Below are 16,614 nucleotides of genomic sequence, written 5' to 3'. Positions count from 1 at the left end.
CCCCAAGCCGGAAAAAAAGCGGCGGACATGTTTATTTAAATCCGCGGGGGATATTTAAATCCCCGCGGATTTCCCTATTCTGACTTACCTGCTTTGCATCCCTTTTCCGGAATTTGGGGCTAGTGTAGACGTAGCCGACGTGACTCAGAATGGAGGTAGTGATGTTACAAGAGCCCTTTTCCATTGCACTGAGAATTTGAGCATGGAAGCAAACAGTGTCTCTATGGTTAAGCACTCTAATGGGGATAGGATGAAGGAGGACAATGATCTACTATCTCCCTCACATATACCAGTCAAAAAACATGGGTGGATGGAAGATTTGGGTGGGGAGGTGGAAAGGAAGAAACATTTGTAAAAGGGCTAGAGTCCCCACTCCTGCACATGCTCCCTTAGGGCAGATGGAAAGACTGATTACCTCCCACACCTTTAGGGGAGGATTAAAATTCAGACAATTTTCAAGTGCCCCAGTACAGCTTGCCACAAAAATAATTAACTTCCATAATGCCGGGAGCTGAGATTTTTTGGTGAAAAAAGCCAAGGACATGTCCGCACCATAGACATTGTTAATACATGCCACAAACACAGCATACAAGAAAGTTTAATTCAATTTTATTTTCCACTTCAACAGTTTGAAATGATACATCATGCAGTCTGCCAGTGTATCCATACATCTTTAATGGATAGTATTTTAAAACCAAGATAAAAAGATTTATCCATGGAAGGGGGAGAGGGAATCAGATCTGTTGTTAAGAGTTTAATACATTACAGCATCATTTGCTGCAGTGGCAATTTATTCCCCTTGTTACCACCAAAAAACGTGTTCACAAAAATGTAATTATTTTCTAAAATGAACACTACTGTACAGATACACAGCCCAGAGAATACACATCTGCAGTACACACTACACACTATACAAACTAGACACGTATAATTCTACAGAATGTCTCAGTCACCAAAGTCCTTCTTCAATGACAAGTATTTCAAATTGACAAAGTTATTTAAGACAGACACTGAAGTGGTGTTTCTGTATTTGTTTAACAAATATTTTTGTCTAATGTGTTTTCCATTCATAAATTCCTTAAAGCAAAAATGTCACAACAAAAGTCAATTAAGATTATCCTGCTAGTATGGTTTAATGAGTCCCTTTCTTGTCCTGGGTATCTACTTTATATTATAAAAAGTTATTTCCCATTCCTTGTTGTCCCTGTCCCTTCCCCCTCCCTCACTAAGGAAAATTACATTCACACTGTTGTACGAAGCCACAACATTTCCTCAAACATTTATTCCTTTCAGATATGTGGAATCCAAGGACTGATTTGGCTGAGTTAGAAAATTGTTTATATTTAATGAACTGATGAGGACAGCACTCATTATTTTACATATTCTATAGTTACTCTTACAGTTTTCAGGTAGATTTGTATGTTAATTCCTGGTTCTTCATAAACTGAAATTTTTAAAAAGTCACTCAGAAGTCTGTTGTAGACAGACTTTAATGTACTGAAGAATCATTTTAAAAAAATTTCCAATACATTCAGGATAATCTATTCTCACCCTTCCTTGTTTGGTGACATACACACTTGGTTGCACATATCAGCCAGGATCTTTCCAGCTTTTAAAGCATTCCTTACTTTCAGCAAAACCAAAACCACATTTCAATAAATAAAAGATGAATTCAAGAATAAAACACAAGATAATAGAACTCGGTTTAAAAAATAAACAAATGAGCGGGAACATGCCACTAGTAGCATATGAAAAATATGTATTTTACTTTCATATTGAAAATCAATGCATAAAAGGTATCTCCTAAAACTTGCCATGTGTGAAGTTATAGATATTAAATTTAATCTAAATTATTGAAATCAGTTTCCTTGCAAACAACTATCTAGAATAAATATGAAATTCAACATTCAAAAAGAAAAGGGAAAAGAAACCACAAAATATGGGCTTTTGAGGTCTGAATAGCAGAGGCATGGTTTCTAGTTTGTATAAAATATACAAGGTACTATAAAAAGTTGTAAAAATGTTGAATGCAAATTATGTAGGATGAAATTAAATCCTTACCTAAAATAGTCTTAAAAGAATGGAAGATACTAGCAACAGTAAAAGTTATAGCAACACAGTCATGAGTTCAAACTATATACATTTTCAGGATTTTGAGGATTTCAGTATAATATGCCTCTTCAGCATTTCAGTGATTAGTTACCATAGGATCTAAAAAAGTTAACTCTGAGGCACTTAAGTGGTCTAAGCTAGATAGACTGACTGGCTGATCAGCACTAGCATGATTATCTAAGAGACATCAGAGCTAACTTATCAGTGAAGCTCAAGATAACTATCTAAACTGTTATGCATAAGAGGATGTTTTTGCTTTTTGTTCTGATGTGGCAATGGGCTACTTTTTAAGCTAGAATCATTTTTTCCAATGTTGCTTTGTAACAGATTTCAAATCAAGGAGGATACAGGAAAAATATTCTACAATAATCCAGTTACATGACTTCAGCATATGAAGAAATAATACAGAATGTTTGATTTACCATAAAAATAGTAAGTGATAGTTGGCATTCCTATAAGACAACTATTTTAGAAGCAAAAAAAAGTTGATATATTTAATACAAATTTAAATATATAAATCTATAAAGAGCTATTAAGATCTCACAGGGTTTGAAATAATCACCATATGCATTTTCCAGTAATAGAAGTTCACAGTTCATTTTCCAGATGGTGCCAAAGCCCATATTCAAAGAAAAAAGAAATGAAACCTTGGAAAATACATAATAAATTAACAAATGCATATGTGCAGTCTTATTAAATACTTAACAAAATGCTTGCCAAAATAGTGCAACATTTAACAAAATAAATTAAATCTAACTTACTGTGCTATAATTGAGCGCTTTCTAATTAATTTCAGTAGAAAAAAATCTGAAGTCAATTCAGAATATTTAAATATTCTTTATAGCAGGTTAAATAATTTTAAAATATAGGTCTACCAACACACAGGACAAATTCAGAACATCAAAAATAACCCCAAAATTAAATAAGAATTAAATATAGCAGCAACTAAGATTCAAGGGGTATACTCTTACTTAAGATGTATTGTTTCACATGTGCATATCAAACTAAAGCAGTAGGTATCTAGCATAAGAGCTTTGAATTTTGCCTGCTAGCCCATCTTTTCCATGGTGATTCCAATGCTCCCAGCTGAGAAAATGGAAGTTTCATACCTGGCACTAAGAGAATCCAAACAAGGCAAGAAGTCTCATCAGATGAATGAGCTAAAGTTATCCATAGGCAGATTTGCATATTATCAAGTTCCAGAATGAATTATTTACATTCTTTGCCCTTGCACAAAGCTGTCAACACATGTTGTCTTCCTAAACTTTCTTTGCACAGCACAATTGATATATGTACCCCCATCCATTCTTAGGAGCATTCAGTAGAATTTTCTCTACCGAAAACAGTATTAGCTCCCATTTCTGAATTCCATTATGAGCAGATCAAGGCCTGCCAGAAACATGATAGGAGGGGGAAGCATCTCACCTTTTCTCAAGACAAGATTTCTGCAGCATTTTGCAATTCTTCAAGGTTTTTTTCATAATGAACCATGCTTACAAACTAACAGCTAGCCACCAAATTCAGGGAATACCCATCATTACTGGCAGAATTAAAAGCAGATCAGATAATTTTAAGATCATTTGTGTGACCACTAAACTTCAAAATGTAGTGCTATGCTAACAGATTTCTCTCCATTCCATAGTTTGATCTTTAACAGGTATGACAGTAAAGCGTATTTTATACAGGTCCAAAGATTTCACCAGGATATTAAAAATGCTTCTTCAGGGAAATTTAGTTCAGAAAATGTGTTTACACAATTTTAATCATATAGCAGCACATTTTCATCCCGTAAAAATATAAAATAATATGTATATTATACAGTAAATCAGTCACTGTAGAACACAATCACCTGCTTTAGATGGCACTTTATCGATGAATGATTAATTCTGATGTCAGAAGTCAGGTTTTACTGATGCCATGGAGTACTTCAAAAGCATCAGTGCCAGCAGAGAAGCCCCAACCTAACAGTGCCAAGGGGTAAAATGAAGTCAATGGAAAATATTTTGAATGGCAGACATTCTATTGTTACTTAGATGGATATGTTACATTTATTGTACATGTTTCCAACGAAGAGCTGATCTGAACACACTTCTGTACACATGGAGATTCTATGAAGCCCAAAATATTTGAAAACAATGCACTGAAGTTGGCTGTAGAAAGCATGTGATAGGCAGGACGCAGAGCAGGTTGAAGTTTAAAAAAAAAAACACACCAGTCTTGAACATGCTAAGTGGAGCCTGACCTGCCAAAAAAGGAGAAAAAATAAGTTAGTAAAATTTAGGTCAACAAAGGAACATTTATTGGGCCCAATCTTGTAAACACAGTACTCACATGAAGAGTTTTAAGCATGGAAGTTGTCCGGTTGTCATATGGGATTACTCAAAAAGTTCAACATTCTTTAAATGTTTGCAGGATAGGGCCTAGACAGTAAACTATTAGGGCAGGGACATTTTGTCCCTCATTTTTAAAGCCCATACTACCCAATTGACACAATATATCAGTACCCATAGTGAAAATCATTTTTCTATCTGAAATATCATAACATGTCCTTATTTAACTATGTCCCAATGGACTCTCCAAAATCATAATTGTTTTTTTCTCCTTACCCTTCAGTCATTTAATAAGGCTTTCCCTCTATTGCTAGATATAACATAACAATAGAGACGTACAAATTCAGAATGAGATGTATTCAGAGTTAGTTTCAGGGAGCTAAATATCTTTCATATCAAGCTCATCTTTCTAAATATTATTTAGCAAGGAACATATCTGTATTTGAATTTATAACCACAGCAGAATGTGGATAAAGAAAAACAAACCACATCAAAAGGTTTGATGTACGTCTTAAAGAGATGCTCATCTGCTTGTATATACAATTGTCATCCTTCTTATCCACCACAAATCATGAAATACAAACACATTTAGGTATTCAAGGTATATAAAATTCAAGATATATAAAGTAGGGGCAGTGTCCCCTGCTTGTTACACTCACCAACCCCCCTTCTCTGAGGGTAGGCAACCCCGGCTCTTCTCCCCCCCCCCCCAACCCCCAGCTGTCGGGGAAGGCCAGGTCGAGGGGGAGAAGGCTTGGCCTGTGCCGGCTCACCCCACTCTGGCTTGTGGGTGGAGGGGAGTTGCAGAGAAAATGGGCTGGATTGAGGCTAAGCTGGTTCTCTCCCCTCTGTCTGGAGCTGTCCTGACCGTTTCTTTCTGGAAATGAGGGGGAATGGGATTTGGCACCCAGCCTTTTCCCTCTGGCAGGGAGAGGGGAGGGGGCATGGTGCCTGGTCCTCTCCCTCTGGCTGCGGAGGGGAGGGGGAAGGAGAGCGATGTGGCTCCAGCCCCCAGCTGGCGAGAGGCAAGGATGCACGGCTCCCATGTACCTGCTCCCCCCCAGACCACTGGTGATGCCGCACATGTCCTGCGCACCCTCCTCCCCACGCCCGAGCCCATGCAGCTCCCATGTGCTCCACCCCAGTCACCATGAGGCCGCACAGCTCCCACTTCCCCCTCCCTCCACCAGAGCCCCCGTCTGACCCCGCGCATCCCCTCTCCCCACTTGAGCCCCAGCAAGGCTGTGCAACTTCCGAATGCCCCACCACCCAAGCCCCAAAGAGGACACCCCCTCCTCCACCCGAGACCCTGCACTTCCCACGTGCACACCCCTGGCCCAAGCTCCCGAGAGGTCATGCAGCTCCCGCGTGCCTCCCTCTCTCCACCTGAGCCCACACTGCACCCACTCACTCCCCCCGGCTCCTGCTCGTCTCTCCTCCCTGCCCCAGACAGCAGAGGAGCCACATGGTTCAACTTAAATTCCAGCAGCCACGCGCCCTTGTGGCAGCTGGCGGAAGGACGCTCAGGGGCTGGGGGTGCGTGGAGGAGGGTTAACTTCCGGCCCGTGAGTTGTGGAGCTGGGGGGGGGAGGAGGGTTTAACCCTCACCCTGTGTAGCGTGGAGCCAATAGGGGCTCTTGGAGGGAAGGGGACAGAGTAGGGCAGCCGGGCAGCCTCTCCCCAGAGCACCGGGAGTGGGAAGAAGCTGCATGCCCCAGAAGCCATGCAGCTCATGGCTCCTGCCACGCCTGGCCTCACTGGGTTGGAGTATCGGGGAGGTCGCATGGCTCGTGGCTTTCACGGAGCACAGGGAAGGGGAGCTACGTGATTGAGGGCAGAAGGAGGGGCTGAGAGATGCAGAATGACCCATGACAGTCACTCTGTCAAACTGCAGGAGTCCTCTTACTTGTTAAAGACAACCAGCTATTTAAAGTACATAAGAATTATTTCACAAATAGCAACATGGAAGAACTGGCTTCCAAGACAAATATTTGATCTAAAACCATGTAATAGGTTACCTATTATATATATCAAAATTCCCTGAATTATTTGAGATTTGCCTATCACTAAACAAATTTAATGTATTTAATGCTTTTCTTCATGCATTGTTACAACAATATTGAGAGATTGGGAACAAGACGTTAGAGCAGGATCAGACAAGAAGATTGACTAACCGGAGTGCAAATTCACTATTGCAAATAAAAAAGATATTATCCAAAACATAATTTAAAAGTACTCAAACACTGAAAATGTGTGTTTGCTTTGAAACAAATGCAGAGACAGTGTTTCAGTTTTTACTCACTCTGCCTGTAAATTCTTTCCAACTAAGTAGAGCAGCTTCTAAAAATGTTTTTTGGTTGGTTGATTAAATAGTGTTTTAGCTTGCATAAGGATGGGGGAAATGCTGGGAACATATCAGATTTCAGGATTAGGGAAAGGTACCAGAATACATGATAAGCCTAGGTTTACACAGTATTTCATGCATACAGATCCCAACACAGATTGTTTTAATAATTTCACTAGACCATGGAGCAGCATTACTTCTATTGTAAATGTATTTCCAATTCAACTTCCTCACCTCTTCTCAACACCTCTTAGGTGTTGTGCAAGTTTCAGCAAATATCAAGTGGGAGGAGCAGAGAACAAGCCTCCCTGAAAACTGAAACAGGAAGATATTCATATATTATCAAGGAAGAGATGAAAACATTTGTAGGCTTCCTGCCTCTCATTGAGCAGTCTCTTTGGTATTTCCACACAGTTAGTGGGCTCCAAGTACTTGCTTATTTTATTTACATCATTAACGGGATAATGATTTCCAGGTTGCCTGTCAGCATTTCAGAGTAGCACTGCTGGAGTGCTTGCAGCAAACCTAACAGTTTAGGGCAGCGGTTCCCAAACTTTTTGACAAGGGGACCAGTAAATCCATTCACGAACTTTTGGAGGACCGGTAATGTTCATTTGCATGTTCATTAATCAAATGATGAATATTCAATTAAGTTGTTTCTGGTCCTCCTCAGATTTGACTATGTAATTGTGGAACAGAAATAGAAATTTAGAATTTCTTGATATTCTGTCTGCATTTGACACTGGCACCAGAGTAACTACAATGATGTACTTACTAGGCAAGCTTCTAATGCAGACAGACAGTGCACTTATGTGAAGTGAAGATGACATTAATAAATTGATGAAGTAGCCACACAACCAAAATCCCACCTTTATGTCAGTGCAGCCTATCTATATTTGAGGTTTGCACACTTTGCAAATTTCTCTACTGTGGACAGGGTCTAACACCTCTGACATGATGCTTACAAAATCCTCCTGGTGACACCTTTTTAGACACCTGAAGACGGCTATCATGCCCCGTCAGTCTTCTCTTTTCCAAACTAAACAAGTTCAATTCTTTCAGTCTTCCCTCATAGCTCATATTCTCTAGACCTTTAGTCATTTTTGTTGTTGTTCTCTGTACCTTCTCCAATTTCTCCACATCTTTCTTGAAATGTGGCGTCCAGAACTCCAACTGAGGCCTAAGCAGCGCAGAGTAGAGCAGAAGAATAACTTCTCATGTCTTGATGTGTTGGAGCATAAGCTTTCGTGGGCAAAGACCCACTTCGTCAGATGCATGTCTGTGGGTCTTTGCCCACGAAAGCTTATGCTCCAACACTTCAGTTAGTCTATAAGGTGCCACAGGACTCCTCGCCGCTTTTGCAGATTCAGACTAACATGGCTACCCCTCTGATACTTCTCATGTCTTGTTCTCAGCACTCTTGTTAATGCATCCCTGAAACATGTTTGCATCACACTACTGACTCATATTTAGCTTGTGGTCTACTATGCCCCCTCAATCCCTTTCTGCAGTACCCCTTCCTAGACAGTCGCTTCACATTTTGTATGTGTGAAACTGATTGTTCCTTTCTAAGGTGGAGTACTTTGAACGTGTCCTTATTAAACTTCATCCTATTTACCTCAGACCAGTTTTCCAGTTTGTCCAGATTCTTTTGAATTATGGCCCTATCCTCTAAAGCAGTTGAAACTGCTCTCAGCTTGGTATCATTTACAAACTTAATAAGCGTACTCTCTATGCCAATATCTAAATTGTTAATGAAGATATTGAACAGAACCGGTCCCAAAACAGACCCCTGTGGAATCCCACTTGTTATGCCCTTTCAGCATGATTGTGAATCGTTAATAACTACTCTCTAAGAATGGTTATCCAGTTATGCACCCACCTTATAGAAGCTCCATGTAAGCTGCATAAATTAGGAAAATATGAGACCATATCAAATGCCTTATTGAAGTCTAGGTATACCATGTCCACCGCTTCTCCCTTATCCACAAGACTCATCCTATCAAAGAAAGCTATCAGATTGGTATGACATGATTTGTTCTTTACAAATCCATGCTGACTGTTCCCTATCATCTTATTTTCTTCCAGATATTTGCAGATGGATTCCTTAGTTATTTGCTCCATTATCTTTCCTGACACAGAAGTTAAACTGACTGGTCCGTAGTTTCCTGGGTTGTTCTTATTTCCCTTTTTATAGATGGACACTATATTTACCCTTTTTCTTATGGAATCTTTCATGTCTTCCATGATTTTTCGAAGGTAATAGGTAAAGGCTCAGACACCTCCTCTATCAGCTCCTTCAGTATTCTAGGAAGCATTTCATCAGGCCTTGGTGACTTGAAGACATCTAACTTTTCTAAGTAATTATTAACTTGTTCTTTTTTATTTTATCTTCTAAACCCGAGGTCACCAACTGGTCGATTGATCGCGAGGCCTCGACCAGTCGATCGTGAGGCGGTCGCCCGTCCCCCCCCCCTCATTGTCCCCTCACCCCCGAGAAGCCCCACTACCTACCTCCAGTGACAATGGAGGTAGTGCCGGCTTCCCGTGGGGTGGACGGAAGTCCTGCAGCTTCGCACCACTTCCGGGGGTTCCAGAAGTGTGCTGGCTGCTCCCTTTCCAAAGGTCTGTGGCGTGCTGCGGGAGGGGGCGTCAGCCCCAGACGAGGAGCACGGCAGCTTCCCTGAACCACGGGAGGGGGCAGTCGAGCTGGGAGGAGACGTACACCAGCTTTTCCCTTGTGGGGGGGAGGGGAATCCTGGGAGGAGGCGGGTGCAGGAAACTCCCTGCCCCCACTGGCACCCTACCCCCCCAGGCCCACTGCCCCCCCCCCCCACTCTCCCTGTTCCCTCTGTTCCTTCTTCCCTTCCCTAACTGGCACCCCGCCTCCCCAGGCCCACTCCCGAGCCACAGAACTCTGTCCCCACTACCCTGTCCCCACCCACAGAACTCTGTCCCCAGTGGCACCCTGTCCTCAGCTCCAGAACCCTGTCCTCTCCCCTCCCAGCAGCCTGTTCCCTCTTCCCTGCTCCCAGCCACAGAACTCTGTCCCCACTGGCACCCTGTCCCCTGCCGAAGCACCCACTAGCACCCTTCCCCAGTACTATGTCCCCTGCTCCCACCAACACAGTTGGGGCCACCTTAGTAAAGCTTGGGGGGGAGAGGGAAGGAGGGTTTTTTTGCACCTCACTTTTGTGGCCCCAGCTGACTTTTCTGTGGGTCAGTGACCCTTGACTCAAAACAGGTTCTCTGCCCTTCTCAGAAATAAAGACAATGCAGAAACTTTGTGTGTTTGACATAGTGTTTTATTTAAAATGAAGCCTGACCAACCAACCTCCAATTGGGGCCAAGCCCCCATCTGCCACAGCATCACAACACTCTTGCACTCCCCTTTCCCCCCAGACCCTACAGCTGAGCCTATCATGCACTGGAACCCCAACCCAAATTCCTGACCCCTCACATCCACAAACCTGTGGCTTGCTTAGTAACATAACCCTACATCTGACCCCAACACTGCCTGGCCTGGCACTCCCTCCCTGAGCCAGCAGCCCCTTATCCACCTCCTCCTGCATCCAGATTTCCTCCCAGAGCTTGTACCTCTCACCCCTTCCCATGCCCAAATCCCTCATTCCCACCCCAGAGCCTACACATCCTGTCTCAACCCAGCGAGGGTACGGCTAGACTGCAGGAGTTTTTCAGGATTCCGGAGATATCCCAGAAAAACTCTTCTGCAACCAGGGATGCATTTGTTCTTCTGCTTCTTTTAGTGGAAGAGCAAACATGATCTTTCGGTCACCCCTATATTCCTCTTTCCACGAGGAATAAGGGGGCTTCCAAAAGAAGGGGTTTTTCTGACATTTGGTCCAGTCTAGATAGGCCAAATGTTGGAAAAACCTCTTCCTGCAGAAGAATTGGGGAAAAAAAGCAGCAGTGTAAGGGTTTAGGATAGCAAGCGATGGAGAGGAGGAGAATAGAGAGGAAGGGGCGGGGCGGTAGATCTTGGCTTGTTCTGTCATTTAAAAAGTGATTTTGTGTGTAAAAAGGTTGGAGACCACTGTTCTAAACCTACCCCATTCTCACTAGTATTCACTATGTTAGGCATTCCATCCTCAGACTTCGTGACTTGACAACGGCTAAGCAGCTGGTTCTGTTGTAACTGTTACTTATGACAATTATTTCCATGTTCCCTTATTCTCTTTATTCCCCATCTTACTTTTTTCCACCTGCTGTCTCATCATATGCTTAAGATCCTTGAGATAGAGGCGGTCTTTTTTTTGCATACATCTCCTAGCACAATGGAATCATGATGGGACAATGAAGTCTTGACTGAGTGACTAGGTTTCTTTGACCAGATCTAGCTTTATCTCCTTGCACAAATTTGGATAAGCAATTGTATCACTGGTAGGAATGTTAAAAATTGTTGTAAACGTGTAACTGCTCAAAATCTTAGCAGCGTCACATGCTGCAGGGCTTTGCAGTATACAGCTTAGCAAAGCTTCCTGCCAGGGAGCTGAGCCAGCAGCCCTTGCCCGCCCAGCTCCAAGGGAGGTGGCTTCACTGCCCTAGCACAGCAAAGCCGCCTCCCCGGGTGCAGGTGGAGTTTGACCGATACCATTAATCAGCTTATCGGGTAAATGGTCAATCAGTTCAACTCTAACATCCCTAATCACTGGAGCTAGTAGAAATGGCAAAAATAGCACTGACCAGGGCCCCCACATAGGGGACGGGGGGAGGATACACTTTACCAGGGCCCAGAGATCCTGAGGGCCCCACCCCAGGCTGTAAATTGTGGTATGTGTGAGGGAGGTCAACAATCTTACAAGTGTGTACTAGGCCTGGAAAAATTATGCTTGGGCCCTGCACAGACTTACTGACAAACACTTCACCATGCTGTGATTAACAATTTAACATCAAATGACCAGACCAACAGCAATAAATGACTATTATCTCTAGTGTGAAATGATCAATGAACTATTAAGATAACGTAAGATAATTATGTCATAAAATTTCCATTCCAGAGATACAGTTGGCTAAGCCATAAATAGTTCATGTAGGAAACACACTCCTGTTTCGTTGCTGTTGAGCGATTACACACGAAGTTCAGCAGGACACAGTTACATTTCATTACATGAAAAAAATAATATGAAATATGTATGATGGTTTTGTAAACAAAAAATGCTAAAAAAATGTAAAACAAAACGTTTTGTGAAGACATCTCAAGTGAGACAAACTTTCAATAATCACAATTTCAGGCACAGCTGCTGATCCAGAGGGCATTTTCCATTTCAGAAACATCATGTGTCAGTGTTTCTGAAATTCAAACATTTCAGAATGTCTTTGGTTTGCAGAAAATTTCCAATGTCAGCCAGATTTAGTTCCAAGGTATGTTTAAAAAGGGTGTTCAGAAACAATATGCTCCTGGATAGTAATGTCAGCATGTAGAAGACTACATGATTAACCATTAAATCTGGGCTTATCAGTTAATCTTGTTGACTACATGCATTCCCTCCCCTCCCCCGTATCAGAGGCAGCAAAAGGGAGGGAGCAGAAGCTGATGCCCATGAGGAGCTGGCTTAAAAGACAGCTTAAGTCAGCTTCCCTCGAGCACCAGATCTGCCTGCTTCCTCACCTCTCTCCTCCCCGGCTGGAGAGTGAGGGGGTCAGGCTAGAGCCCATACACATAGGGAACCAGTTCCTCCGACCCTCCTGCCTCTCCCCTCCCCTGCTCTCCCCCGCTTCGTCCTACAGAAGCAGCCGGGTGAGCAGGCAGAAGCCAGTGCTGGAGGGAACTGGCTTAAAAGCCAGTTCCCCCCAGCACTAGCTTCATGCTGCTTCCTGGCCCTCCCCACCTCCCACGCTGCTACCTTTAACAAAATGGCAAATGAAATTTAATGCGGATAAGAGTAAAGTAATGCACGTTGAAAAAAATAACCCCAACTATACGTACAGTAAGATGGCGGCTAATATGGCTATGACAAATCAGGAAAGAGATCTTGGACTTATCGTGGACAGTTCTCTGAAAACTTCCACACAGTGTGCAGAGGCAGTCAAAAAGGCAAATAGGATATTAGGAATCATTAAGAAAGGGATAGAAAATAAGACCCAGAATATCTTACTGCCCCTGTATGAAACTATGGTACACCCACATCTTGAATACTGTGTACAGATGTGGTCTTCTCACCTCAAAAAAGATATTTTGGCCTTGGAAAGGGTTCAGAAAAAGGCAACTAAAATGATTAGGGGTTTGGAACGGGACCCATATGAAGAAAGGTTAAAATGACTGGGACTTTTCAGTTTAGAAAAGAGGACACTGAGGGGGGATATGATAGAGGAATATAAAATCATGAGTGGTGTGGAGAGGGTGAACAAAGAAAAGTTATTTATTAGTTCCCATAATATAAGAATTAGAGGACACAAAATGAAATTAATGGGTAGCAGGTTTAAAACTAATAAAACAAAGTTCTTCTTCACACAGCGCATAGTCAACCTGTGGAACTCCTTGCCAGAGGAGGCTGTGAAGGCGAGGATTATAACAGAGTTTAAAGAGAAGCTAGATAATTTCATGGAGGTTAGGTCCATAAAAGGCTATTAGCCAGGGGATAGAAATGGTGTCCCTGGCCTCTGTTTGTCAGAAGCTGGAGATGGATGGCATGAGACAAATCACTTGATCATTGTCTTCGGTCCACCCTCTCTGGGGCACCTGGCACTGGCCACGGTCGGCAGATAGGCTACTGGGTTGGATGGACCTTTGGTCTGACCCAGTACGGCCATTCTTATGTTCTTATTTCATGTGGTTACACAACTATTCAATAGCACAATATTTAACACCCCTACTTCTGGAAAATGGAAGCAGTGAGAATAGGGTATCTGAGAAGATAGCTCATTCCGCAGCTGTTTAAGGATTTCCTGCACCTGCTTTTTATCAGATTTGCCATTTAATATTGTGTTTTTGTGCAAATGATTTCCTAAAGATATACTCAGCATATACTGCTATAGCTTTTCTCCAGGAAAAACTTCTTATATGCATATTATTGTACACTTTTCCCTTTGTACTTGTGTCAATGGACAATACAATGAAGCAGAGAATCTCATAAGTTACATTGCTGGCGAGACCAAAAAGCAAACTTCAATTAAGTATGAGCAAATACATGAAAAACCCCAGCAAAGGCTTGCAGAATTCATCTACTGCAAAAATATGCTGCCTGTAGTCACAGGGCTCAAGGCAAAACACATGCAGCAAAAACAATCCACAAAGGATATTAAATAGAGTGGATGTGATGAGACAGATGGTTTGCATGCATGTATGTCAAACATTCTCAACAAAACCCACACAATATCCAAGAATGCTTAGTGCCTGAAGGAACCGGCAAACATTCAAAAAAGAAATCAGAGAAGAATTATAAAACAGCAGAATAAGAGCCATCCTTGAGGGAAGGAAAAAGTCAAAATCATTGGAAAGAATGTAATCATCCCCCAGGGTATTTCAAAACAGATAGGCACCTGGCTAGAGTTCAAGTCAGTTTAGTCAGTGCAATGGAACAGTACATCTAGGTAAGCATACTAGCTGCCTAAAGTAACAACTAGAATTTTAAAATATCAAAGAAAACACTTATAGGGGATAGTGAGTTACAAAGTAAATGATATACTAGAGAGAACACATGTTCCTGGTCCTTTCACTAGAAGCCCTTGGCTTATTTGAAGTCCTCGTGATCAATGTTAACTATTATCTAACAGTTTTTCAACTGAAATCTGCCAAGGCAATGTAGAAAATGCAAAAAACAACAACATGTTTACAAAACAGGTGTTAACATCAGCATGGAGATAACCATGTGAAGTCAACACACTGTTCAAATTTGCAAAGCAGTCACACGTACACACACACACACACACACACACACACACACACGGAACCTCCAACCACAATTCCTCCATTCATGAGCAATTCCTTTAACAAACATTTTCAGGCACATCACACTGGCTCCACCTGGTGCACAAATGCAGAACTTTCCTGGTTCTCACTACTTGACAAAAAAAAAAATCTAGCAAGTATCACATGCAAGGAACAAATATAAGTTTTTAAAAATATGTATGAACAAACTACAAATTACATCTGAGTTGGGATATTTAGCCACAATCTAAATACGCGGACACAAATTCTAGATGGGGAGAAAGCCACATGAACATGTCAAAGCTATAAATGCTTAGTCAAAGCAGAGAAAAGAAGGAATATTTAAAGCCAGCATGAGGCTTCACAGAGGCACATATTTTATGGTCAGAAGGGACCACTGTGATCACCTGCTGTGATATCCTTCATAACACAAGCCATAGGACATCCCTAAATTAATACTTGTTTCACATCCAATAGCTAGAGTTGAACTAGAGCAGCTCTCTTAGGGTATGTCTACACTGCATTCCTCGTTCAAGAGAGAAATGCAAATGCAGGTGAGTGAAATGGCAAATGAAGCACAGATTTGAATTTCCCACACTCCATTTGCATAATGGCATCCGGGCGCCAGTCTAGACAGGGTTATTTCGAGAAAATAACTCCTGTTACTGGTTATTTCAAAAGAAGGGCTTTTTTCAAAATAACCTCATCTAGACTGCATTTTTTCTTTCAAAATAGGGTATTTTGAAAAAGCGCCTGGATGCCATTATGCAAATGAAGCGTGGGAAATTCAAATCCGTCCTTCATTTGCAATTTTGCTTGCCTGCATTGGCATTCCTCTCTCGAAATACCCTTAGAAAAACCTCCAGCCTTGATTCAAATATTTTCAGTGATGGAGAATCCACCAAAATCATTGATTAGTTGTTCCCATGGTTAATTATCCTCACTGATTAAAAAAACACCTGTGCCATACTTCCAATCTGAATTTGTCCAGCTTCACCTTTCAGCCATGGAATCTTGTTAAATCCACGATGACTCCAAGATATCTTTTCTGATTAGTTGTAGCTAAATTAGCCCCCATCATATTATATATATAGTTGGGGTTAGCACCCCCCTCCCCCTCCAGAACCAGGGAGATGCGGAGCGGCTTTTCTCGCCGCGGAGGACGCAGGTCTGCTGGGGGGAACAAGACACCAGCCAAAAGGGGGCACCCTAGAGCCTAGGGAACAGCAGGAGCAGCAGGCAGTGAGACCCATTGTGTTACAGTCCCCACCTTGGGAGCAACAGCTCTTTCCCTCTTCAGCTCTAGAGCTGCAAGTATCTTGTTAGCGTCACGTGAAATTAACAAGTCCCTTCCAGCCTGGCAGAGGTGAAGCTGAAAAATTACCCAGTGGTGTGGGTGGGCAAGAATGGGGAGGAGCAGGACAGAAGGGAAGAGGGGATAAGCCCCAACCCCACACTCTGGCTGGAGCGGAGCAGGGTAAGCCCCGAGGGGATGGGTCTGGTTGCAAAGTGGGTGAGTGGACAATGAGGACCCACCTGTGGCTAAACTCCTGTTCCCAACACAGAATTTTTCTTTAAAATTAATCCTGTGGATAAATTCACACACACACTTCACAGGAAGGGATTTCCATTTTCTGCTCAGCAGAATACAACAACAGCTTTGATTGTATCAATATTTCACTGTGCTCTCCAATGACTATTGATTACACTTAATACCCATTTCACTGAACCATCTGTAGCAAATTCTATTTGGAACAGTAATATGCATTGAATAAACTTTTTTTAGTTATAAAAAACAAAGATTCTGACTATTAAATGAGTAACTGGGATCTTTCAGGTACCCCAAAAGGAAGATTTGGATATAGCATGAAACACTGAAACTTATGATCAATTTTTAATTAAAATATCAACCAAAAAAACCTTCATATCAAAACAGTATG

At 42.1% G+C, this 16,614-nt stretch overlaps 1 protein-coding gene across 2 annotated transcripts in view; it reads right to left on the bottom strand.

Annotated features, from left to right (window-relative positions):
* Nucleotides 1-593: 593 nt before the first annotated feature.
* Nucleotides 594-16,614, bottom strand: part of KIF5C (kinesin family member 5C) — a 139,394-nt gene continuing 123,373 nt past the window's right edge. For both annotated transcript variants that reach the window (XM_075933348.1, XM_075933349.1), the window contains exon 26: nucleotides 594-4,354. The gene's annotated coding sequence lies outside the window, so the exon portion shown is untranslated. The remainder of the gene's footprint in view (nucleotides 4,355-16,614) is intronic.

Source organism: Pelodiscus sinensis, chromosome 7 (genome assembly GCF_049634645.1).
Source record: "Pelodiscus sinensis isolate JC-2024 chromosome 7, ASM4963464v1, whole genome shotgun sequence".
NCBI lineage: Eukaryota > Metazoa > Chordata > Testudines > Trionychidae > Pelodiscus > Pelodiscus sinensis.
This window is presented reverse-complemented; position numbering and strand designations above follow the sequence as displayed.